This window comes from Mobula birostris, chromosome X (assembly GCF_030028105.1).
Source record: "Mobula birostris isolate sMobBir1 chromosome X, sMobBir1.hap1, whole genome shotgun sequence".
In the NCBI taxonomy this organism is placed as follows: Eukaryota; Metazoa; Chordata; class Chondrichthyes; order Myliobatiformes; family Myliobatidae; genus Mobula; species Mobula birostris.
Window position 1 is genome coordinate 21,620,821 of NC_092402.1, and position 25,643 is coordinate 21,646,463.

Sequence of the window (25,643 nt, forward strand, 5' to 3'; positions counted from 1 at the left end):
CCAGTGCTTCTTTTTGCTGGTGGGGGGAGGGGGGATCGTTGCTTGCTGCTGCTTATGTGCGGGTGGGAGGGGAGCTGGGCGGACTTTGGGGTTCTAACATTTAACTGCCGTTCATCCTTTGGGGGCACTCCTCTGTTTTTGTGGATGGTTGCAAAGAAAAAACATTTCAGGATGTATACTGTATACATGTCCCTGACATTAAATGTACCTGTGAAAGCTTTGAAATTTGTTGTTTGCATGAAATCAAATCAGTGAGGATTGCGCTGGGCAGCCCACAAGTGTTGCCACACTTCTGCCACCAACTCACTAACCTAACCCCTATGTCTTTGGGATGTGGGAGGAAACCCATGTGGTCACAGGGAGAACATATAAACTCCTTACAGACAACGGTGAGAATTGAACCTTGATCACTAACACTGTAAAACATTGCACTAACTGCCATGCTACAGTGCCATAGATGTCAGAAGAGTGTTCTTCCTCCCTGAAGGGTCTCAGCCTGAAACATAGACTGTTCATTCATTTCCATAGATGCTAACTGATCTGTTGAGTTCCTCCAGCATCTTGCGTGTGTTGTTCTTTCTACCTGCCCTCATGGGCAAACTTCACTGGCTAAGTTATGGTGCTCTGAGGAAATCAAGGATTATCTCATGGAGTGGACCATGTAGGTCAGACTGGGTGGCTTTCCTTCCCTCATGGGTTCCTGTGAACCAGTTTCCATTCCATATTATTCCTGGGACCACAATTTCCCTCTTCGGTCAGGTTTATTTCCAGATCTTCCAACATCTCATCCAACTAAACCCAACTTTCCTAATTTTACACAAAAATGGAAAGTGTCCAAGAAACTTGGCAGGTTAGGCAGCATCTACAGAGAGAACAGTCAGTGATTTGGGTCTGTGATCTTTCATCGGATCTGAAGACAGAAAAGGTTGGCCCTTTCTCCATAGATGTTACCTGACCTGCTCAGTGTTCCCATTGTTCCCTTTCCTTCACTCCCCTCCCTCACGCCCCTCCTCTCCCTCTTCTCTCTTCACTCCATCCCGTTTTCACTCCCTTGACTCATTCCCTCCTCTTGCACCATCTCCTCACTCCTCTCCCCTCACTCTCTCTCATTTCCCTCCCCTCACTTCCTCAGTTCGTTTCCTACTCTCACTCCCTCCCCTCACCCACTTCACTCACACTTGTCACTTCCCACCTCTCATTTCCTCCTGTCACTCCCCTCTCCTCCATCACTTCTCTCCACTCACTCCCTTCCTTAATCCCTTACTTGCCTTCCTAGGTCTGTACTGGCACCTGTGTTTCAAGCCTCATCCCTTTGTCCAAGTCTTTCATGACTTGCCTTTCACCTGCAAAACTCCTGACCTTCAGAACTGAATGGTTGCACTTATGGTGAACAGTGGTGTATTAATGTAATGTAGGGTCTACTGTGCTCTTTAGGCCCTCCTAATCCTCTCCTGATCTTCTGAGGATTCAAGCCAACTGCACCCCAAATATACAACCAAGGATAACTTGATTTCAGCTTCAGTTTCATCCCCAGTGACATATTTTGTTTCTAAGCAACACCATATCAATAGTATGTACCTAAATCTCTGGCTACGTAGGCCTGGACAGAAATTAGATTTGCCAAACAGAGTTGTCACTGACTCTTTCACTTCAATAGTCAGGACTGGCGTCCAAAACTGGACCAAGGTACAAGGTTCTAGCCCATGACTCCCATCAGCAGGTAATCTTGAAGAGTGAAAGGGGAAGGTGCTGAAGAGTAATTTTGGTATTGCTGTGAGTCTATAAAAATTTATGGGAAGTTTTTCTCTTTCAAATGGCAGTTATGCATTCAGGATAAGTACACTTGCAGAGTATGCTTATATATGGAGAATTAACTTAATCTGCATATAGTTATAGACACAGTTTAAGCAATGTCGGAGGAAGGAAAAACAATTTCAACTTGATCATTATTCATCAGAATTAGGATAAGTTTGAGATAAATATTTTAAGGTGCAGATGTGGACGTAAGCTGGAGACACATAGGAGTCTCTGCAGAATGGAGGGTGGAGCAATGAAATGATCTGGGCCATCCCTTTTTTTCATGCTGTTACCAGCAAGCAGAAGGTACAGATGTCTGAAGCCCCACACCACCAGGATCAGGAACAACTTGATAAAAATATCATATATAAGATGCATAAGATGCCAAGAGGAATTGATAGAGTGGACAGCCATAGACTTTTTCCCAGGGTGGAAATGGCTAATATGAGAAAGCATAATTTTAAGGTGATTGGAGGAAAGGATAGGGGTAGGTTGTCAGGCAGTTACAATGATGACATTTGTAGGACTCTTAGATAGGCAGATGGGTGAAAGGAAAATGCACTGCTATGTAAGAGGGAAGCGTTAAATTAACCTTGGAGTAGGTTAGAAGGTCAGCACAACATTGTGGGCTGAAGGGCCTGTACTGCGCTGTACTGTTCTATGTTCTATGTTCTAACAGCTACTTTTCTCCAGCTTTCAGGTGCTTGAACTGACCTGTTTTGCACTACCATGCACTTGTGCCTTTTGTTTTCACTAATGTCTTGCTTTTGTGAAGTTTATTTTCCTCTCTTCACTGTCTTGCATAATTTATGTGTAATATATATCCTGTGTTTTGTCTGTACCCACGTATTGCCGAAGCTGCTGCAAGCAAGTCTTTCATTCTACACCCCACTTATGCACACAGCAAGAAACACGACTTAAATGTAAATAGTGATAAAACAGAATGAAGGAAGGTCGCAAATTCTTTACTGAGTATCCAGAGGAGGAGGGCTGGTTCAACAGTTTCAAGTAATCACCAATTCCATCCTTTTAATCTCATATTTCCAGCACTTGCTAATTTTATGCCTCCAATGGAATTTTCAAATATATATTCAACTTCTATTTATGCATCTAAATCTACCTGCTGTTACTCACCACCTATAAAATGGCTCCATCACCTCTTTCTCCATTTAGTGTCTCCTATTCTGCACCCTATCATATAAACTCAGTGGCCTTTAATAGGTATCTCCTGGACCTAATAAAGTGGACACTGAATGCCTGTTTGTAGTCTTCTGCGACTGTAGCCCGCCCACTTCAAGGTTTAACGTGTTGCATGTGCAGAGATGCTCTTCTGCACATCAATGTTGCAGCATACAGTTACTTGAGTTACTGTTGCCCTCCTGTCAGCTTGACCCACTCTGGTCATTCTCCTCTGACCTCTCTCAAAACTGCCGATCACCGGATAATTTTTGTTTTTCACACAATTCTCTGTAAGCTCTAGAGACTGTTGTGCATGAAGATCCCAGGAGATCAGCAGTTTCTCAGATACTCAAACCACCCCATCTGGCAGCAGCAATCATTCCATGGTCAACGTCACCGAGGTCACATTTCTTCCCCATTCTGATGTTTAGTCTGAAGAACAACTGAACCTCTTGACCATGTCTGCATGTTTTTATGCATTGATTTTCTGCCATGATTGGCTGATTAGATATTTACATTAACAAGCAGGTGTACATTTGTACCTAATAAAGAGGCCATTGAGTGTACTTATTTTTACTTACCTCCTGTAAACTGGGACCATCATAGAGTCATAGTAAAGTACAGCACAGAAACAGGCCCTTTGGCCTATCTAGTCTGTGTCAAATCATTTGCACTGCCTACACCCATTGACCTGCACTGGGACGATAGCCCTCCATACCCCTACCATCCATGTACCTATCCAAACTTATTTGAAATGTTGAAATCGAGCTGGTATGCACCACTTACACTTACAATTTCCTGGTTTATGTTTAGATCATTTCTTAAACAGTGAACAACATTGGCTATCCTCCAATCCTCTGGTACCTCTTCTGTCACAAAGGATGATTTACATATCTCTGCTGAGGCCCCAGCAATTTCTACACTTGTCTCCTGTAGGGTTCAAGGGAACACGTTATCAGGCTTTGGGGGTTTATCCACTTTGTCTCAGGATAGCAAACACCTCCCTCTCTGGAATCTGTACAGGGTCCATAAAGTTGATGCCATTTTGCCTCACTTCTGTAGACTTTGTGTCTGTCTCCTGAGTATCTGCCCCATCTGTTTTGGCTCCACATATGGATTACCATTCTGATCTTCCAGAGGACCAATTTTGTCCCTTGCAATCCTTTTGCTCTTAACATATCTGTAGATTCTCCTTAGGGTTCTCCTTCACCTTGTCTGCTAGGGCAACCTCGTGCCTTCTTTTATCCTTCCTGATTTCTTTCTTAAGTGTTCTCTTGCATCTCTTATACTCCATAAGCACATCATTTGTCCCTACTTGCCTATACTTACCATGTACCTCAATTTTTTTCTTAAGCAGGGCCTCAGTATCTCTTGAAAATGAAAATTCCCTACGCTTGTTATCTTTGCCTTTTATTCTGACAGGCACATTCAAGCTTTGACTCTCAAAATTTCACTTTTGAAGACCTCCCACTGACCAAGTACACCTTTGTCAGAAAACAGCCTGTCCCAATCCACACTTGTCAGGTCCTTTCTGATACCATCAAAATTGGCCTTTCTCCAATTTAGAATCTCAGCCTTCAAACCAGATATATCTATTTGCATATTTGCTTTAAAACTAATGGCATTGTGATCACTGGATGTAAAGTGTTCCCCTACACAAGCTTCTGTCACCTGCCCTAACTCACACTCCCTCGTCAAGACTTCTATGTAGTGATCAAGGAAACTTTCCCGAACATATTTAACATCGAGTCCTTTTACAGTATGGGATTCACCTAAAGTTAAAATCACCTTCTATAACAACCTTATGCTTCTTGCAACAGTCTGCGATTTCTCTACATATTTGTTCCTCTAAATCCCTAGGATTGTTGGTTGGTCTGTAATATACCTCATTAACATGGTCATACCTTGCTTATTTCTCAGTTCCACCCATAACACCTCACCAGGTGAGTTCTCCAGTCTGTACTGAAGGAGCACTGCTGTGATATTTTCCCTGAGTTGTAATGCCATCTCTCCTGCTCTGTAATGTCTAAAACAACAGAATCCCAGAATACTGAGCTGCCTGTCCATTAGACCATAAGACATAGGAGCAGAATTAGGCTATTCTGCCCTTCAAGTGTGCTCCACCATTCCATCATGGCTGATTCTGGATCTCACTCAACTCCATACACCCACCTTTTTACCAGACCCCTTGATGCCCTGACCTATCAGGAATCGATCAGCTTCTATCTTAAATATATGCAAGGACTTGGCCTCCACCGCAGCCTGTGGAAGAACATTCCACAGATTTACTACTCTCTGGCTAACAAAAAAATTCTCCTTACCTCTGTTTTAAAGGGTCACCCCTCAATTTTGAGGCTGTGCCCTCTAGTTCTGGATACCCCCACCATAAGAAACATCCTCTCCACATCCACCCTATCTAGTCCTTTCAACATTTGGTAGGTTTCAGTGAGATCCCCCAGCAATTTTCTAAGTTCCAGTGTATAGAGGCCCAAAGCTGTCAAGCGCTCCTCACCTGGAGGAGGTTGTATGATGTTGAAAGACCCGAAACACCCGATGATTCCAGGAACATCACTGAAGATGTGTCCAGAAGCATCAATAGATGTATGTACACAGTTCCAGTGTATAGAGGCCCAAAGCTGTCAAGTGCTCCTCATATTTTAACCCCTTTATTCCCAGACATGCCCCTCCTGCAACCAAGTCTCACTAATGCTTACAATATCATAATTCCAGCTGTTGATCCATGTCCTGAACTCATCTGCTTTTCCTACAATAGTTCATGCATTGAAATATATGCAGCTCAGGACATTAGCCACATAATGCTCAATCTTTTGATTCCTAACTTGGTCTGAGATCTTACCAACTTCTGTCTCCACAACCTCTCTGCTAACTGCTCAAGCACTCTGGTGACCATCCCCTGCAACTCTAGTTTCACGCCCCCTTCCCCCCATGCAGCACTAGCAAACCTTTATGCTAGGATATTAGTTCCCTTCCAGTTCAAGTGTAAATTGTCTCTTCTGTACAGGTCCCATCTTCCCTGGGAAAGAGCCCAATGATCCAAAAATCTGAAGCCTCCCTTCCTACACCAACCCCTTAGCCATGTGTAATCTTCCTAGTTCTGGCGTCACTAGCACGTGGCACAGGTACAGATGGTTCCACCAGCACCAGGGTCCTGGAGGAACGTTGTTTCGTTTTTACTGTGTACTGTACCAGCAACTTATGGTCGAAATGACAATAAACTTGACTTGAGGTAGATTGCAATCCTGGAGGTCCTGGCCTTTAACTTAGCACCTAACTCCCTGAACTCCTTATGCAAACCTTTCACTTGTCCTACCTATCTCATTGGTACCTACATGGACCATGACCTCTGGCTATTCACCTACCCAACTTGAGAATGCTGAGGAATCGATTCGAGATGTCCCAGACCCTTGCACCTGGAAAGCAACATACCATCCCGGAATCTCATTTTCGCCCACAGAACCTGCTTTTTGTTCCCCTAACTAACAAATCCCCTATCGGCTCTTCTCCTTCCTTCCCTTCTGAGTCACAGAGCCAGACTCAGTGTCAGAGACATGACTGCTGTGACTTTCCTTTGTTAGATCAACCCCCTGACAATATCCAAAGAGATATACCTGTTGTTGAGGGAAATGGCCACAGGGATACTCTGCATTGACTCCTCAACCCCCTTCCCTTCCTGACTGTCACCCAGTTTCCTGTGACCTGTCTCAGAATGCGGATTGTTCAAAGCTTCAGCTAGATGCATTTTTCGCAGGTTTAATTGTTAAAGGCATCCGTTAGTCTTGCGAGACCATGGATCTGCACTTGTCTTCACTCTCCAGGGCGCAGGCCTGGGCAAGGTTGTATGAAAGACCAGCAGTTGCCCATGCTGCAAGTCTCCCCTCTCCACGACACCAATGTTGTCCAAGGGAAGGGCATTAGGACCCATACAGCTTGGCTGTTTACCTGGTCTACTTTACTTAGGTAACAACCTATAAATTAATTTCCTGCCTGCCAAGTCCTAAGTACTGCTTGTCGTCAGACTCTCAAAATGGGTTAGTGAGACAATTCACTTGAAATTGTATCGTACAAGAGCTATGAATTTAGATTGATGCCCTCCAAATGCAATCAATCAAGCACAATATAATGAAACATTTCCTGAGTGTTAATCAGTTCTCTGTATGAATGGAATGGAATAACCATAAGGGTCTTAATAGCAGTGAAGGTACTTGTTTGATATGCCCTTGCCAAACATTTTGAGAGTTTATTCACTACATTAAAGGGAAAATCTTGCCTGATGAAGGGGATGCAATGGATGTTGTATACTTGGACTTTCAGAAGGACGTTGACAAGGTGCCACACATAAATCTGCTTACCAAGATAACAGCACATGGTATTACAGGAAAGTTACTGGCATGGTTACAGCATTTGCTGATTGGTAGGAGGCAGCAAGTGGGAATAAAAGGATCCTTGTCTGGTTGGCTGCCAGTGACTAGTGGTATTCTGCAGGGGTCAGTCTTGGGACCACTTCTTTTTATGCTGTATATAAATGCTTTGGATGATGGAATAGATGGCTTTGTTGCCAAGTTTGCAGATGATATGAAGATTGGAGGAGGGGCAGGTAGTGTTGAGGAAACAGGTTGGCTGCAGAAGGACTTAGACAGATTTAGGAGAATGGGCAAGAAACTGGCAAATGAAATACAATGTTGGAAAGTGCATGGTCATGCAATTTGGTAGTAAAAATAAATGTGCAGACTAATTTCTAAATGGGGAGAAAATTCAAAAGTCTGAGCTGCAAAGGGACTTGGGAGTCCTTGTGCAGAACAATGTAAAGGTTAACTTGCAGGTAGAGTTTGATGGTGAGGAAGGCAAAAGCAATGTTAACGTTCATTTCAAGAGGTCTAGAATACAAGAGCAGGGACATGATGCTGAGGCTTTATAAGGCACTGGTGAGGCTTCACCTTGAGTATTGTGAACGGTTTTGGGCCCCTCATCTTAGAAAATATGGGCCGGCATTGGAGAGGGTCCAGAGGAGGTTCACAAGGATAATTCTAGGAATGAAAGGACGATCATGCGAGAAACATTTGTTAGCTCTGGGTCTGCACTAGCCAGAATTTAGAAAGATTGACGGGGTGTCTCATTGAAACCTTTCAAATGTTGAAAGGCCTAGACAGAGTAGTTGTGGAAAGGATGTTTCCCATGGTGGGGGAGTCTAGGACAAGGGGGCCCAGCCTCAGGATAGAGGGGTGTTCATTTAAAACAGAGATGCAGAGACATTTCTTTAGCCAGTGGATGATGAATTTGTGGAATTTATTGCCACAGGCATCTGTGGAGGCCAGGTCGTTGAGTCTATTTAAGGCAGAGCTTGATGGATTCTTGATTGGACATAACATCAAAGGTTATGGGGAGAAGGCTTGGGAATAGGGCTGACAAGGTGAAAAGTTCGAAGTAAATTTATTATCAAAGTACATATATTTCTATATATAATACCTTGAGATTCATTTTTGCAGTCATTCACAGTGTGACAAGAATACACATAGATTACAATGTAGCTGTCCTGTGCTGGCACCAGTGGAATCAGCAGTTGGTCTGCCACCTGTCTTCAGGAGAGAGAGAGATAAGGAAAACAATGGAGCAACATTTGGAGATGTTAATGAAGGAAGGAAGGAGAGCTGTCAAAAGCGGCTCACCCTTTGAACCCTCGAAGTGATGGACAGGCGATACCCCAGCAGGGGGATAAAAAGGGACAGGTTCGCTAAGGCAGGACACACGACACCCGAGGTAACAAGACCCTGGAAGCGGTGCGCCTCCCACAAGTTGGTGGGAAGTACCAGGCCATAGACGCATAGGGTGGAAAGGCATGATCGGCGGGAACTTGGTGTGTGTCCACCCTTGCCTGGGTGCCAGGTTCACCGCAGGGAAACGATCGTACCTGGAAATGGAGGGGTCACGGTCGGTGACCTCAGATGACATGACAAAGGACTCGCCCGAAAGCTGACTGCGAAGGTCTGTCTGGAAGCCTTGAATATTCATTCGTTTTGCTCTCTCTCTCCTTCCCCCCACTGTCCATCGCCACGGCAGCGATTACTGCGAACTGAACTGAACTAAATTGAACTGACCTTTGCGTCATTTTGAAACTGGTCATTTACCCCTAGACAACGATAGAGCTTGATTGATCCTATTATCTTAATTCTGTGTACATGTATGTTTATCATTGCTGAACTGTTGCATTCATTATCCTTTTGATTAGAGTACTGTGTTGCTTGTTTCTTTAATAAAACTTTCTTAGTTCTAGTAATCCAGACTCCAACTGAGTGATCCATTTCTGCTGGTTTGGCAACCCAGTTATGGGGTACGTAACAACAGTAGAACACAGAAATACAATAAAATCACAATGAAAAGCTACTCACAAAAGTTGACAAGCAACTAATATGCAAAAAAGGCAAATTGTGCAAATATAAAAGAAAATAAATAAAAAACTATCAAACTAAACATGTAAATAATGCTGGGAATATAAATTGTAGAATCCTTGAAAGTGAGTCCATAGGTTGTGGAATCAGTTCAGGATTGATGTGGGTGAAGTTGCTCGTTCAGGAACATGATGGTTGAAAGGTAATAACTGGTCCTGAACCTGGTGGTATGAACCTTGGGCTCCTGCACTTCTTACCCAGTGGCAGCAGTGAGAAGACAGCATGGCCTGGATGGTGGGGGTCCTGGATGATAGATGCTGCTTTGTTGTGGCAGGCTCAATAGTAAACAGGGCTTTGCCTGTGATAGACTGGACTGTATACATCACTTTTTTTTAGGTGCACTTGTGACTTGAAGATTGTTTGACTGATAAAGTGTTAACTGAAATTGCCTATATGAAAAAATATCCACTGAGGAAGATAAAATAAGATAAAACAAAACTTTATTTTGTCACAAGAGGGTGCGTTGGGAATGGACCTAAATGCAAGACACAGACACTGAAGTACAAGGAACAGGACTTGACTAGAGTAGGGACATGACAGAATACAGAAAAGGAGCAGGGACAAGAATGCAGACTTGGGCTAGGACCCCGAGCCAGAGACTGGACAAGGACCCAGAACCTGGGTCTTGCCTCGGGCTCAGGGCCCAGAACCAGGCATGGACATGACATGACTGCAGGACTGGAGGCTGGGGTCTTGAGGCTTGAGCTTGGAGACAGGCTGGGGTCTTGGATCTTGGGTACTTTGAGGCTTGGGTATGGACTCCAAGCCAGAGACTGGGCAAGGTCCCAGAACCTGGGAGTTGACTTGGGCTCGGACGCCAGAACTAGGCGAGGACAAGACGAGGCTACAGGACTGGACATGGCTTGGGTGAGGAACTGCTGGGTAGGGTGAGACACAAGGACAGGTAAAGGCACTTGGACAGGACTCAGATAGGACTGGACTAGGCACGGACTGGACGAGGGCCTTCAGGAGCACGGAGCCTTGGACTAGAAGAGACAGGAGCACAGAACACAGAGCCGGGAACCCTCCTTGGGAACAGGACGTAGGGCCAGGTCTCATACACAGAACACCGAACATGAAGAGACGGATCCCAACTAAGGTGGCGGCAAATGGCCGGACCCACCTAGCGAAGGCAAGGACACAGAGAGACAAATCCACACAACGAAAGACAGTTCCTTATCTTGACCTAACCAGCCTCTTGTCTTACTCCAGCGGAAAACTTCAGTGATACAGTCGGGGTATCCAGGCTAGATGAGCAGGCAGGGAGTCAGGCGAGGTATCCAGGCAGAGAGTCAGGCAAGGGGGGTGGAAAGACAAGGAGGGGAACAGAACAGTCCAGCAGGAAATTCTTGGTTTGCAGAGGTATTTATGTCTCAGCCCCAAAACAAGAAACATGCCCACAACAGAAACTGGGGAAAACTAGAAACCCCGGAACAAGGAACCATGGTCCGGACCGTGAATCAGAACACGGACTTCACGGACTGGACCATGACATATTTATCCTGAAGGAAATTATTGTTGCAACATTGCTCAGTCAGAAATATATACTCTATGAGGTACGAAAAAATGTGCATTAAGAAGTAATACTGCAAAATACAGATGTACAATGAAACCATATACTTATATACTTAAGGGGGGGGGGAGTTGTAGAGTCTTATAGCCACAGGGAGAAAGGAGTTCCTGTAAACACGAGGAAATCTGCAGATGCTGGAATTTCAAGCAACACACATCAAAGTGTGTGTTTCCCACTTTCAAATCTCTCACTAGCTCTTCTTTCAGTTAGTCCTGATGAAGGGTCTCGGTCCGAAACGTCGACTGTGCTTCTTCCTAGAGATGCTGCCTGGCCTGCTGCGTTCACCAAGGATCCCCTGTGACGTTCAATGGTGCACCTCGGTGGAATCAGTCGGTTACTAAAGGTGCTCCTCTGTTTGTCCAGTATGTCATGGAGGGGGTGAGAGAGATTGTCCATAATGCTCTGTAGTTTCTGCAGCATCCTCATCTCAGGCATAACCACCAGAGAATCCAGTTCCAACTGCAGAACAAAACCTGCCTTCCTGACGAACTTATCTATCTTCTTGGTGTCAGCTGTTCTCACCCTACCACCCCAGCAGACTACAACATAGGATAGAATGCTGGCCACCACTGAATTGTAGAACATCTGCAGCATATTACTGCAGACTTGGAATGACCAGAGCTCCCTCAGGAAGTACAGTCGGCTCTGTCCCTTCTTGTACAGAGCCTCTGTATTTTCAGAATCAAAATCAGAATCAGAATCAGGTTTATTATTACCAGCATGTGACGTGAAATTTGTTAACTTAGCAGCAGCAGTTCAATGCAATACATAATCTAGCAGAGAGAAAAAAAAGTAATAGCTAAAATAAAAATAATAATAATAATGATAAAGAAACAAGTAAATCAATTACGTATATTGAATAGCTTTAAAAATGTGCAAAAGTCAAAAATACTGTATATTAAAAAAAGTGAGGTGGTGTCCAAGGGTTGAATGTCCATTTAGGAATCAGATGGCAGAGGGGAAGAAGCTGTTCCTGAATCGCTGAGTGTGGGCCTTCAGGCTTCTGTACATCCTACCTGATGGTAACAGTGAGAAAAGGGCATGCCATTGGTGCTGGAGGTTCTTAATAATGGACGCTGCCTTTCTGAGACACCGCTCCCTGAAGATGTCCTGGATACTTTGCAGTCTAGTACCCAAGATGGAACTGACTAAATTTACAACCCTATGCAGTTTCTTTTGGTCCTATGCAGTAGCTCCCCACTCTGCGCCCCTCCCCCCCCCCCATACCAAACAGTGATACAGCCTGTCAGAATGCTCTCCATGGTACACCTATAGAAGATTTTGAGTGTATTTGTTGACATGTCAAATCTCTCCAAACTCCAGATGAGGTATATCCACTGTCTTGCCTTCTTTATAACTACATCGATATGTTGGGACCAGGTTAGATCCTCAGAGATCTTGACATCCAAGAATTTGTAGCTGCTCACTCTCTCCACTTCTGAACCCTCTATGAGGATTGGTGCGGGTTCCTTTGTCTTACCCTTCCTGAAGTCCACAATCAGCTCTTTTGTCTTACTGACACTGAGTGCCAGGTTGTTGCTGTGGCACCAGTTCACTAGTTGGCATATCTCACTCCTGTATGCACTCTTGTCACCACCTGAGATTCTACCAACAATGGTTGTATCATCAGCAAATTTATAGATGATATTTGAGCTCTGCCTAGCTACACAGTCATGTGCATATAGAGAGTAGAACAGTGGGCTAAGCACACACCCCTGAGGTGCATCAGTGTTGATCGTCAGTAAGGAAGATATGTTATCACCAATCTGCACAGACTGTGGTCTTCTGGTTAGGAAGTTGAGGATCCAATTACAGAGGGAGGTACACAGGCCCAGATTCTACAACTTCTCATAGTAACATATGTAACACTCGCTTTGCCGAGTGGCATGATCTTGGGGATGGTAACCCCCCTGCCCGGCCAAACTTTAGAACTCCCGTTTGGATGGATGCTGTGTGAAGTGTCCCGTGTCAAATCAGTACCCCGAAATAACAAACAGTAGACAATATGCGGTTAAACAAGTGAGATTTTATAACTCTTACTTGGACTATGAGACTAGTAGAGAGCAAAATGTAAAATAAAATGTGCCAAGAATGTATTTAATCAGTTCATGCACAATTCATTGGAGCTCACGGTTTTCCTTCGCTGATTCCTCTTTCGATTGTCATCGACCCTCGGCTCCCGCCAGAGCCTGGAGGGTCAGGCAGCACACCAACTCCTCAAGTCGTGTCTCCTCTCTTCATTCCCCTTGCGCCTTCTTCCCAAAGCCCGTGAAAACCAACAGTTTTCACACAAACAAGAAAGAATAACATCTCACCCATTTGCAACTGAATTCCAAAGTCCAGTTATCTCTACCTATAACCCAAACATGCTGCTACAGAGAACCCATTCCCTCAGCAGTTAACATTACAGAGAAGCCATTTTATTATAACTCGACAGAGAAGCCATTTTATTAGCCTTAGCAGTTAACATGAAAGAGAAACCCTTACACTCTTGTTATGAATCAGCAGCAATAGAGATAAATTTGAGTCGTGTTCTTATAAAATAAACAATGACATTTATTAACCTCTACTCAAATTAACATGGAACAGTAAACGGACGACTAACTTAAACAGATGTTAACAGCGTTATGCTTCTCTAGTTATCAAACGATCAAACTTAAAGAAAATTCTCAACAGATCTCATTTAAGCACAGTCTTAAGGTGGTAGTTTAATAAGTCCATACGATTTATGAAATAACTGAGAGGAGAGACTTCCCGAACCTTGCAATGAAGAGAAGTTGAAACTGTGGACGTTGGTTCCAGCCCAGAAATACCTTTTCCGAAGTTATGACGCAGAATACAAGTTCTCAAAGTAACTGATCTTTCTGATGGAAGTTGTCTTCGCATAACCCAAACCGTGTAAGGGTTAAAAAAACGTGCGTGCCACGTATGGACAGTTCCAAATATCAGTCATACTCATAATGAACCAAATGCCGCTGGTTAACCCCAATCCCTCTGGGGTTTGTTCGGATTCTTCACTCTCACTCTTTCTTCTTCTCCGATGGCGTAACTACCAACGATGAGTTCACACCAAAAATGAACTATGCAACAACTGCAGTCTCCCCTTATATACCAGTAAGAACATGCCATCACATTACATCACATCACCCCTTTATCACAAGACAATTACATCATATTCATGAGATACGCACAGGACAGGTAACACCTCCCTCCGAGAAAAGAAAATTTTGATCTAACAAGAGCAAAATTTTAACTACAATTAACAAGATATACAAATGTATAAAATTTACAATATTTCACAATACACATACAATTATACAGTACTCTACAACTAATATAACATATGACAAGAGTGCAAACAGAATATCAGAATTACATTACAAGTTAAACATCTGGACAACCAGTCGGCAATTACATCATCTTTGCCTTCAATGTGAGCTATTATGAGATCATATTCTTGTAAAGTTAAAGTCCAATTCAGTAATCTTCTATTTTTGTTTTTCAGTTTACTCAAAAATATCAATGGATTATGATCGGTGTAAACCACAAGTGTTTTCTGAGTTGTGCCAACATACACATCAAAATTTTGCAGAGCTAAAATAAGAGATAATAATTCTTTTTCTATGGTTGAATAATTTCTTTGACGCCTGTTAAATTTCTTGGAAAAGTAAGCTGCAGGATGGTCAACATCATCATCATTATCCCTTTGTAGTAACACTGCTCCTGCAGCCTCATCACTAGCATCTACAGCTAAGGAAAATGCCTTTTCAAAATCAGGGGATTTGAGCACAGGTTGGTGACATAGGATAGCTTTCAATTTATTAAATGCTTCCTGAAAAGGCTCTGCCCAAACAAACTTTTCACCTTTCTTCAGGAGGTTAGTCAATGGAAGGGCAATCTTGGCAAAGTTCTTACAGAACTTATGGTAATACCCTACCATTCCCAAGAATCTTCTGAGAGTTTTTGTACCAATTGGAGTGGGAACCTCCAAAATTGCCTGAACTTTTGCCTGAACAGGACGTAACCAAGATAGGTCACAGTGGCATGCCCAAATTCACTTTTAGCTAAGTTAATAGTTAGGTTAGCTTTTGAAAGCCTGTCAAACAGTTTTCCCACTGCAGACATATGTGCCTCCCAAGTGTCATTCCCTGTGACTAAATCATCAATATAGGCATCTGTATGTTTTAACCCTCGAATTACAGAATTAATCATTCTCTGGAAGGTTCCTGGGGCATTCTTCATTCCAAATGGCAGAACATTGTACTCATATAACCCAGATGGCATCCCAAATGGAGAAATTTCTCTACCTCTATCTGTTAATGGAACACACCAATACCCTTTCAACAAATCAATCTTTATAAGAAATGTAGCTTTTCCAACCTTGTCCACACAATCATCTACCCTAGGGATTGGATATGCATCAGTTTTTGTTACAGCATTCACCTTCTTGTAATCAGTACAAAACCTAATACTACCATCTGGTTTAGGCACCATGACACAAGATCAACTCCAATCCGAAGTAGAAGGTCTAATAATATCATCGTTAATTTCTTGTAGCCTCACATGATGTTAATTACTTAATTTCTTGTTCTGCATTCATTCAACATGGATGTTGCTTTATAGGTCTGGCATTTCCAACATCTACATCATGTGAGGCTACTGTGGTTCTTTTGGGAATGTCTGGGAATAAATCGCTAGTTTTCAAAATTAACTGCTTCATCTGCTGCCTCTGCTGTGGCTGTAGATGAGACAATTTCTCATCAATATTTTCCAAAATTGTCAAATTTGTTAGTCTGGCAGAAATAATTTGTTGGGTTTAAAACAAGTCTCAGATGGATCAGCTACTAAGTTCCCAGGGAGGTCAGACTCATTGTCACTGACAACAACAGTCATATCTGCAGACTGTTTCCCACAATAAGGCTTTATTATATTTACATGACTAAGTTGCTGGAAGTATTTATCAACTTCTGCCTTATTAAATGGAGGAACCAATTTAATTTCCTGACTAACAACAAATGGCTTTCTAGAACCAGAGGACTGATTCTCGGACTTTCACTGTGCTATCGCTAGCTCAATCTCCCTCTGTTTATTTGATGCTTCTAATTGTCTTCGTTCCAAGTCAACTTCTAATTGTTTTTGTTTTAACTCAGCTTCTACTCCAAGCTTCTCTAACGCTACCTGTTCCAGGTGTAACTGGATCATCTCTTTACTTACAGGGAACCTATCTAACTCCGCTTCATCAGAAACTCCCAAATCTGTATCGTGTTCTGAAATTTTTCTCTGAATTTCTGGCTTAGTTGTAACCATCGATATTCCTTTAAAGTCTAACCTTCTAGCAAGCTTGAATACATCACCTTTTTTTCGCCTTCGCTAATACCGCCAGGGCTGGTGATGCCAGAAAGCCGTCAATATCCATTGCTGCTGATTACCACACACAAACCAATCAAATAAAAGGAATCAATTATTTCCCCTTTTTCAATGAGATCGTTAATTAAACAACCAATTAGATTCTAAATTGGTTCAAATCCTGACGAGCCCCTACATGTTATGAATCAGCAGCAATAGAGATAAATTTGAGTCGAATTCTTATAAAACAAACGACATTTATTAACCTCTACTCAAATTAACATTAACAACCCAAACCCTGTAAGGGTTAACAAAATGTGCGTGCTACGTACGGACAGTTCCAAATGTCAGTCATACTCATAATGAGCCAAATGCCGGTGGTTAACCCCAATCCCTCTGAGGTTGTTAGGATTCTTCACTCTCACTTTCTCTTCTTCTCTGATGGTGTAACTACCAACAGTGAGTTCACACTAAAAATGAACTATGCAACAGCTGCAGTCTCCCCTTATATACCAGTTAGAACATGCTATCACGTGACATCATATCACCCCACTATCACAAGACAATTACATCATTCTAATGGCACAAGACCATTACATAATTCCAATGGCATAAGACAATTACATCATGTTCATGAGATACTTATGGGACAGATAACATTCTCCCTCTGCCAAATTTAGTCATGTCCTCATGATGTCGAGATAATTCGCCAACCCTTCCTGCAAACACAAGAACCCAATCCAGGTACCAGCAGTGACACAGCTCCCCAGACATAGCTCCCCAGGAGCCCTGTTCCCCAGGCGCTACATATGCCAACCTATCCGGGGGTTTCCTACTCCTCTGAGATCTCCGTACCCCTTACCTAACTCTTCAGGCTCGCACACTACTGGGGATACTCCAGGTCTGCTTGCCGAATCCACTCTCACTCTATCACTCATGCACCCCTGCAACCCGGAGCTCCCTGCCTCGTGTTCAAGCCCCATTGTCTCTCCTTCAGGGTCCTGTAGTAACCCAGGCTGCCCACAACTAGTCCCCCCACCACCTCACCTGACTCAGTGGGAGAAGGGCCAGGAGTCCCTCCTTCAAACAAGAGGAAGTTAGCGAAAGGCAGCATGTACCACACCTCCTTCTCATCACCTTTTGAATCCGTATTCTTCTCCTTTTCCTCCATTTGTAGCTGCTGTTTGGTTTTCTCCAAGCTGGAGCATTTGGTCTGGGCTGCTTCTATAGCCCCTTGAGCCTCGTCCAGTTCCTCAACCTGGGCCTGATATTCCTTAGTCTTCCTCTGAAGAGCAGCAGTTAAAGATTGTTCATCTTCCAGTTTAGTGTTCACTGAACTTATCTCCAGCTCTTTCTTCTTAATGACTTCTTCCAGGTTAACTTTCAGTTTTTCCATTTCATTTAGGCTGTTGATGGTCATCTTCAGGTCTCCTGCAAGCTTCCGCTTCCCTCTTCCAAGACCTGGCCACAATTGCTTCGCCTCCTCTGAATTGTGTTCAGACTCCCCTCCTTGTGCTCTCAGCTTTCTGTTGGCCTCAGTCAGACAACTTTCTTTGTCTTCCCCAACTTGCAAGTCTTCCAATCTGTTCTGGATCAATGTCTCCATTTTCTGCTTATCCTTTCAAAGGTTGGTTATCGTTTCATCTCTCTGGTTTAATTCATCAGTAAGTGACCGCAGTTTCTGCTCTGAATTCTGTTTCTCCATCCCCACTTTGACGAGTATGGACTCCAATTCTTCAATGTTTGTCCCAAGATTGCGGCACTCAGTCTCCAATCTGCATTTCTGAGTGTTTAGCTCAGCGATGCAAATCTCCTCCCTCAGAAGTGTCTCATTCAGATCGGCGACCTGGGTTTCCAGCTCCAGGTTCACCTTCAGCTGCTGCGTGCAACGGTGCTCCGTGTCAGCTCGACTCTCCTGCTCCTCGTCCATGTCCAGCCCCTCAGGCACCCGTCATGACGAAACATCCACATCAATGTTCCGGCTCCCCAGCTGGTACTTCAGGCTGAACTCATAGGCAGACAAATCTGCCAACTTCGGATGGTCCATGGCATCCAGTTTCACCGAGGTCGTGATATGAGTTAGGGGATTGCTGGCCGTCGGCACCTCAAACTTGGCCCCGTAGAAAGAGTCACTCAGCTCATCCACTCACCGCCCATTCCAACGCCAGGAGGTTCAATTTGTGCGTTGGGTAATTTCTCTCGGAGGGCAACAAACTCTGGCTGACAAACTCCACAGGTCTCAACCCGGTGCCTTGATCCTAATATAGGACGCCCCCTAAACCGTCTTGGCTGTCCGCAGAAACCAGCACCAGCGCCTGGAGCAGCAACTCCTTTAGCAACTGAAAAGCTTCCTCACATCTTACATCCCACTTCTGACCAAAAAGCTCCGACGGGTTTAAATATTCTCTACCCTCTGGTCCTTTTTTCCCCCTCCCTGTCTTCCCCATGCCTCGCTGGAAGGTTGTAGAGGCTCTGGATGTGCCCAGGGGCATCTTTTCGGACTGGAAGAATCCCAGGGGACATATAACCGCTGTCTTCTCTTTGTCAGCCTCACTCATCAGGATCTGGTAATATCCACTCCTCAGATCCTGTACATTAAACCACTTCGCACCACTCAGACTGACCAGCATGTCTTCGACTCCCGGGACCGCATACTGGCCAGGGATGATGCGCCTGTTCAGAGTCCTATAGTCCACACACATGCGTACCTACCCTTTCTTCTTCCTGGCCGCTACTAGTGGGGACGCATAGAGGCTTCGAAACACAGCAATGATCCCCGTTTCCTTCAACTCACATAAATGCTGCCACGCAGCCTCAACATCTGCGGGGGCCAGTCGCCGCAACCTTTCCCCAAACGGGGTGTCCTCAGCAGTCAATTCTCCCCCCCCCTCCCATGGTATTCTGGAATGTCCACTAAGAGGGCTTCTCTTTCAGACTCTCCGGGAAACTTTAGAGTCCCCATCACTCTCGCTACTTTCCTGGGCTGTACCACCATTGACTTCGACTGGGTGAACCACACATCCCTCTTTTAAATTCAGTACCCAGTCCGCTGCTGCCACACACGTCTTCAAAAGCAGCTCAAAACACTGGGTGCACGGACAATGTCCCCAAACCGCTCTCACCTGCCTTCTTCTTACAGGCCCCCATGAGCCTCCTCACAAGCAGGGTGTTGGTCCCCTCCAGAATCGAAACGCTGCCCGTCTCAACAGTGTCCGGACACATCAGCACTAACGATTCCCGAACCTCAGACACCTACACATCAATCTCCGAGAACTCCAGTTTTATTGACCAATAACCGTCGTATGGATTATCACCAGCACTGATACCCCAAAACTCCAGTGCCCTGAATGGTGTCAAGGGTAAATGCTTCGGATACCAGTTGTAAAATGCATAGTACAGTAACTTGACCTGTGACCCGGTGTCGAGGATGGCTTTAGCAAAGCTTCCATCTATCCATAATGACACACCGGAGCGTGGTCCCACTAAGCCTTCATGAATCGGGTCCTTCTCTTTCGGGAGTTCCTTGGTACATTGCTGGGAACATGTTCCCCCAGAGACACCAGGCCGTTTCCCCACTAGGTCTACTCTAAATTTCCCAACATGCCTCGGATCAGCTGAACAAATGAGGGAGGGGCTATCTGATTCATCCCTAACTTATCCACCTCAGCCGCCTGACTGACCCTCCAGTGCCACAACCAACTTAGCTGTCTCTCCAGCCGAAACAGATACGCTGAAAGCTTTTCTCCATTCTCCAGACTCATGTTTTGAAACTCCACCCCGAGCTGCATTTCGCTCCCAGTCGAACCAAATGCCTTGTCCCGCGCTTGCAGATAACTGGCAGCTGTCAGTACGGGGTAAAGGAACCTGCCTGTTCTAACAACGTCAGCAGCCCACCAATTCAAACTTTCAACCAATCTCTGTCGCTTTTCGTCATCCAAGCACTGCCCCTCATCTGACAACAGGGAGGTCCGTTCTGCCCACGTCTCATACACCTCTGCCCCTTTAGGGGTGGGCATTATTCCACAAACTAGGCAGAGCCTGCCATAGCTGGAACATTTATTCGCCGAAGAAACAAAAACGGACACTACCTCAGAAATCTCCCTCTTCACTGGGGGACAAGGACTAATTAAATATACCAAACCTGACCACCCTCACTCCTGATAGTATGGACAGCTCATGGCCCTGCCTCACCTGCGGCACCAACAGACACCAGAAATCCCACCTCCGTGACATCAGCGCTAGTCTGTACAAAAGCGAGGTCTGAGCCCACCATTTTATCAAACTTTCGCACTACAATTTCAACTTTGCCAACAGCTTTGACCATACCCAAAAATCAAATTAACAATCCATCCGAGGTACAACTATCTGTCCCACTCAATACGTTACTAACCGCAATCCCACAGAGGCACACATTATCTCAGGGGTGGTAACCCCACTGCCTGGCCAAACTTTAGAACTCCCGTTTGGGTGGATGCTGCGTGAAGTGTCCCAAGTCAAATCAGTACCCCGAAATAACAAACAGTACACAATATGCGGTTAAACAGGTAAGATTTTATAAGTCTTACTTGGACTATGAGACCAATAGAGAACAAAATATAAAATAAAAGGCGCCAAGAATTTATTTAATCAGTTTGTGCACAATTCATTGGAGCTCACAGTTTTCTTCACTGATTCCTCCTTGGAACGTTGTCGACCCTCGGCTCCTACCGGAGCCCGGAGAGTCAGGCAGCCCACTGACTCCTCAAGTCGTGTCTCCTCTCTTCATTCACCTCACGCCTTCTCACCAAAGCCTGCAAAAACCAACAGCTTTCACATAAACAAGAAAGAATAACATCTTGGTTAGCAACTGAATTCCAAAGTCCCGTCATTTCCATTTTATTATAACACTACAGAGAAGCCATTTTATTAGCCTTAGCAGTTAACATAAAAGAGAAACCCTGACACATAGAAAACCAACAGCACAATACAGGCACTTCGGACAACAAAGCTGTGTCAAAAATGTACTCACTTTAGAAATTACCAAGGGTTACCCATAGCCCTCTATTTTTCGAAGCTCTATGTACCTATCCAGGAGTTTCTTAAAAGACCCTATTGTATCCACCTCCACCACAGTCACCGGCAGCCCATTCCATGCACTCACCACTCTCTGCATAAAAAAACTTACCCCTGACATCCCCTCTGTACTTCCAAGTATCTTAACACCATGCCCTCCCATGTTAGCCATTTCTGCCCTGGGAAAAAGCCTCTGACTATCCACACCATCAATGCCTCTCATCACCTTATACACCTCTATCAGGTCACCCCTCATTTTCCGTCGCTCCAAGGAAAAAAGACCGCATTCACTCAAACTATTCTCCAAAGGTATGCTCCCCAATGCAGGCAAAATCCTTGTAAATCTCCTCTTTCTTGTACATCCTTCCTGTATTGAGGTGACCAGAACTGAGCACAGTACTCCAAGTGGACTCTGACCAGGGTCCTATATAGCTGTAACATTACCTCTCGGCTCTTGAACTCAATCCCACGATTGATGAAGGCCAATGCACCATATGCCTTCTTAACCACAGGGTCAACCTGCGCAGCAGCTTTGAGTTTCCTATGGACTCGGACCCCAAGGTCCCTCTGATCCTCCACACTGCCAGGAGTCTTACCATTAATACTATATTCTGCCATCAGATTTGACCTTCCAAAATGAACCACCTCACACTTATCTCGGTTGAATTCCGTTTGCCACTTCTCAGCCCAGTTTTGCATCCTATCAATGTCCCACTGTAACCTCTGACAGCCCTCCACACTATCCACAACACCTCCAACCTTTGTGTCTTCAGCAAATTTACTAACCCATCCATCCCTCCACTTCCTCATCCAGATTATTGATAAAAATCACAAAGAGAAGGGGTTCCAGAACGGGTCCCTGAAGCACACCACTGGTGACTGACCTCCATGCAGAATATGACCCGTCTACAACCACATTTTGCCTTTTGTGGGCAAGCCAGTTCTGGATCCAGAAAGCAATGTCTCTTTGGATCCCCTGCCTTCTTACTTTCTCAGTAAGCTTTGCATGGGGTACTTTATCAAATCCCTTGCTGAAATCCATATACACTACATCTACTGCTCTACCTTCATCAATGTGCTTAGTCACATCCTCAAAAAATTCAATCAGGCTCATAAGACATGACCTGCCTTTGACAAAGCCATGCTGACTATTCCTCTCTAAGTGTTATAAATCTTGCCTCTCAGGATCTTCGCCATCAACTTACCAATCACTGAAGTAAGACTCACTGGTTCATAATATCCTGGGCTATCTCGACTCCCTTTCTTGAATAAGGGAACAACATCTGCAACCCTCCAATCCTCCGGAGCCTGTCCTGTCCCCATTGTTGATGCAAAGATCATCGCCAGAGGTTCAGCAACCTCCTCCCACGACTCCCACAGTAGCCTAGGGTATACCTTGTCTGGTCCCAGTGACTTATCCTACTCGATGCTTTCCAAAAGCTCCAGCACATTCTCTTTCTTAATGTCTATATGCTCAAGCTTTTCAGTCCGATATAAATCATCCCTACAATCGCCAAGGTCCTTTTCTGTAGTGAATACTGAAGCAAGGTATTCATTAAGTACCTCTGCTATCGCCTCTGGTTTCATACACACTTTTCCACTGCCACACTTGATTGGCCCAATTCTGTCACGTCTATCCTCTTGCTCTTCACATACTTGTAGAATGCCTTGGGGTTTTCCTTAATCCTGCTCGCCAAGGCACTCTCATGGCCCCTTCTGGTTCTCCTAATTTCCTTCTTAAGCTCCTTCCTGCTAGCCTTATAATTTTCTAGATCTCTATCATTACCTCATTTTTTGAACCTTCTGTAAGCTTTTTGTTTCTTCTTGACTAGATTTTCAGCAGCCTTTGTGCACCATGATTCCTGTACCCTAACATTCTTTCCCTGTCTCATTGGAACTTACCTATGCAGAACCCCACACAAATATCCCCTGAACATTTGCCACATTTCTGCTGTACGTTTCCCTGAGGACATCCGTTCCCAATTTATGCTTCCAAGTTCCTGCCTGATAGCTTCATAATTCCGCTTACTCTGTAATTAAATGTTCCTAACTTGTCTGTTCCTATCCCTCTCCAATGCTATGGTAAAGGAGATAGAATTGTGATCACTATCTCCAAAATGCTCTCCCACTGAGAGACCTGACACCTGATCAGGTTCATTTCCCAACACCAGATCAAGTACACCATCTCCTCTTGTAGGCTTATCTACATATTGTGTCAGGAAACCTTCCTGAATACATCTATCAAACTATCTCCCCATCTAAACCCTATTCTCTAGGGAGATGCCAGTCAATTAAAATCTCCCACCAAGACAACCCTGTTATTATTACACCTTTCCAGAATCTGTCTCCCTATGTACTCCTTGATATCCCTGTTACTTTTGGGTGGTCTATAAAAAACATCCAGTGGAGTTATTCACCCTTTCCTGTTCCTAACTTTCACCCACAGAGACTCCATAGACAATCCCTCCATGTCTTCCTCCTTTTCTACAGCCGTGACATTATCTCTGATCAGCAGTGTTATGCCCCACCTCTTTTGCCTCCCTCCCTGTCCTTTCTGAAACATCTAAAGCTTGGCACTTTAAGTAGCCATTCCTGCCCCTGAGCCATCAAAGTCTCTGTAATGGCCACAACATCGTAGCTCTAAGTACTGATCCACTCTCTGAGCTCATCCGCTTTGTTCATGATACTCCTTGCATTAAAATAGACACATCTGAAACCATCAGTCTGAGCGCATCGCTTCTTTATCACCCGCCTATCCTCCCTCACCCACTGTCTACAATCTTTCTCTATTTGTGAGCCAACCACCCCTTCCTCCATCACTTCAGTTCGATTCCCGCCCCCACTCCAGCAATTCTAGTTTAAATTCTCCCCAATAGCCTTAGCAAACCTCCCTGCCAGGATACTGGTCCCCCTCGGATTCAAGTGCAACCTGTCCTTCTTGTACAGGTCATGCCTGCCCCGAAAGAGGTCCCAATGACCCAGAAATCTGAATCCCTTCCCCCTGCTCCAATCCCTCAGCCACTCATTTATCCTTCACTTCGTTCTATTCCTATTCTCACTGTCGCGTGGCACAGGCAGCAATCTCGAGATTACTACCTTTGAGGTCCTGCTTCTCAACTTCCTTCCTAACTCCCTGTAGTCTGTTTTCAGTACACTTTCCCTTTTCCTACTACGATCTCTAGCTGTTCTCCTTCCCACTTCAAGGTAATGTGGACACGATCAGAAACATCCCAGACCCTGGCAGCTGGGAAGCAAACTACCATCTGTGTTTCTCTCCTGCGTCAACAGAAATGCCTGTTTGACCCCCGAACTCTAGAATCCTCTATCACTGCTGCCATCCTCTTCCTTTCCCTACCTTTCTGAGCCACAGGGCCAGACTCTGTGCCAGAGGTGTGGCCACTGTTGCTTCCCCCAGGTAGGTTGTCCACCCTAACAGCACTCAAACAGGAGTACTTATTGTTAAGGGGGATAGCCACAGCAGTACTCTCTTGTATCTGACTCCTGCCCTTCCCTCTCCTGCCTGTTACCCACTTATCTGTCTCCCGAGGCCCCAGTGCGACCACCTGCCTATAGCTCCTGTCTATCACCTCCTCACTCTCTCTGACCAGATGAAGGTCATCGAGCTGCATCCCCAGTTCCCTAACGCGGTCCCTAAGGAGCTGCAGCTCAATGCACCTGGCGCAGGTGTGGCCGTCTGGGAGGCCGGGAGTCTCTTGGACATCCCACATCTGACACCCAGTACAGAACACCGGCCTCACAGACATACTTCCTATTCCTTTTCTTCACAAGTAACTTGCCTCGCCACGAACCATTATCGCTGAAGCCCTGTTGAACCAAAACCCTCTACTCCAACCATCGCTCTATAAAGCTGTCTTCTTTTTAAGTTCTTCCCACAGTCGTGCCTCAATCAAACCACTGAACAAAAACTGATCTTTTAAACCCTTCCCGCCAGTCTAACTCACTGACATTCACGCGTCTGTTGCAATTGTGCCTCAATCAAACCGCTGAAGAAAAAATTAGGATTGTCAGTCAGGATTGTGGGAATTATGGTATTAAATGCTGAGCTTTAGTCGATGAACAGCATCCTGACGTAGGTGTTTGTGTTGTCCAGGTGGTCTAAAGCCATGTGGAGAGTCATTGAGATTGCGACTGCCGTTGACCTGTTGTGGTGATAGGCAAATTGCAATGGGTCCAGGTCCTTGCTGAGGCAGGAGTTCAGTCTAGTCATGACC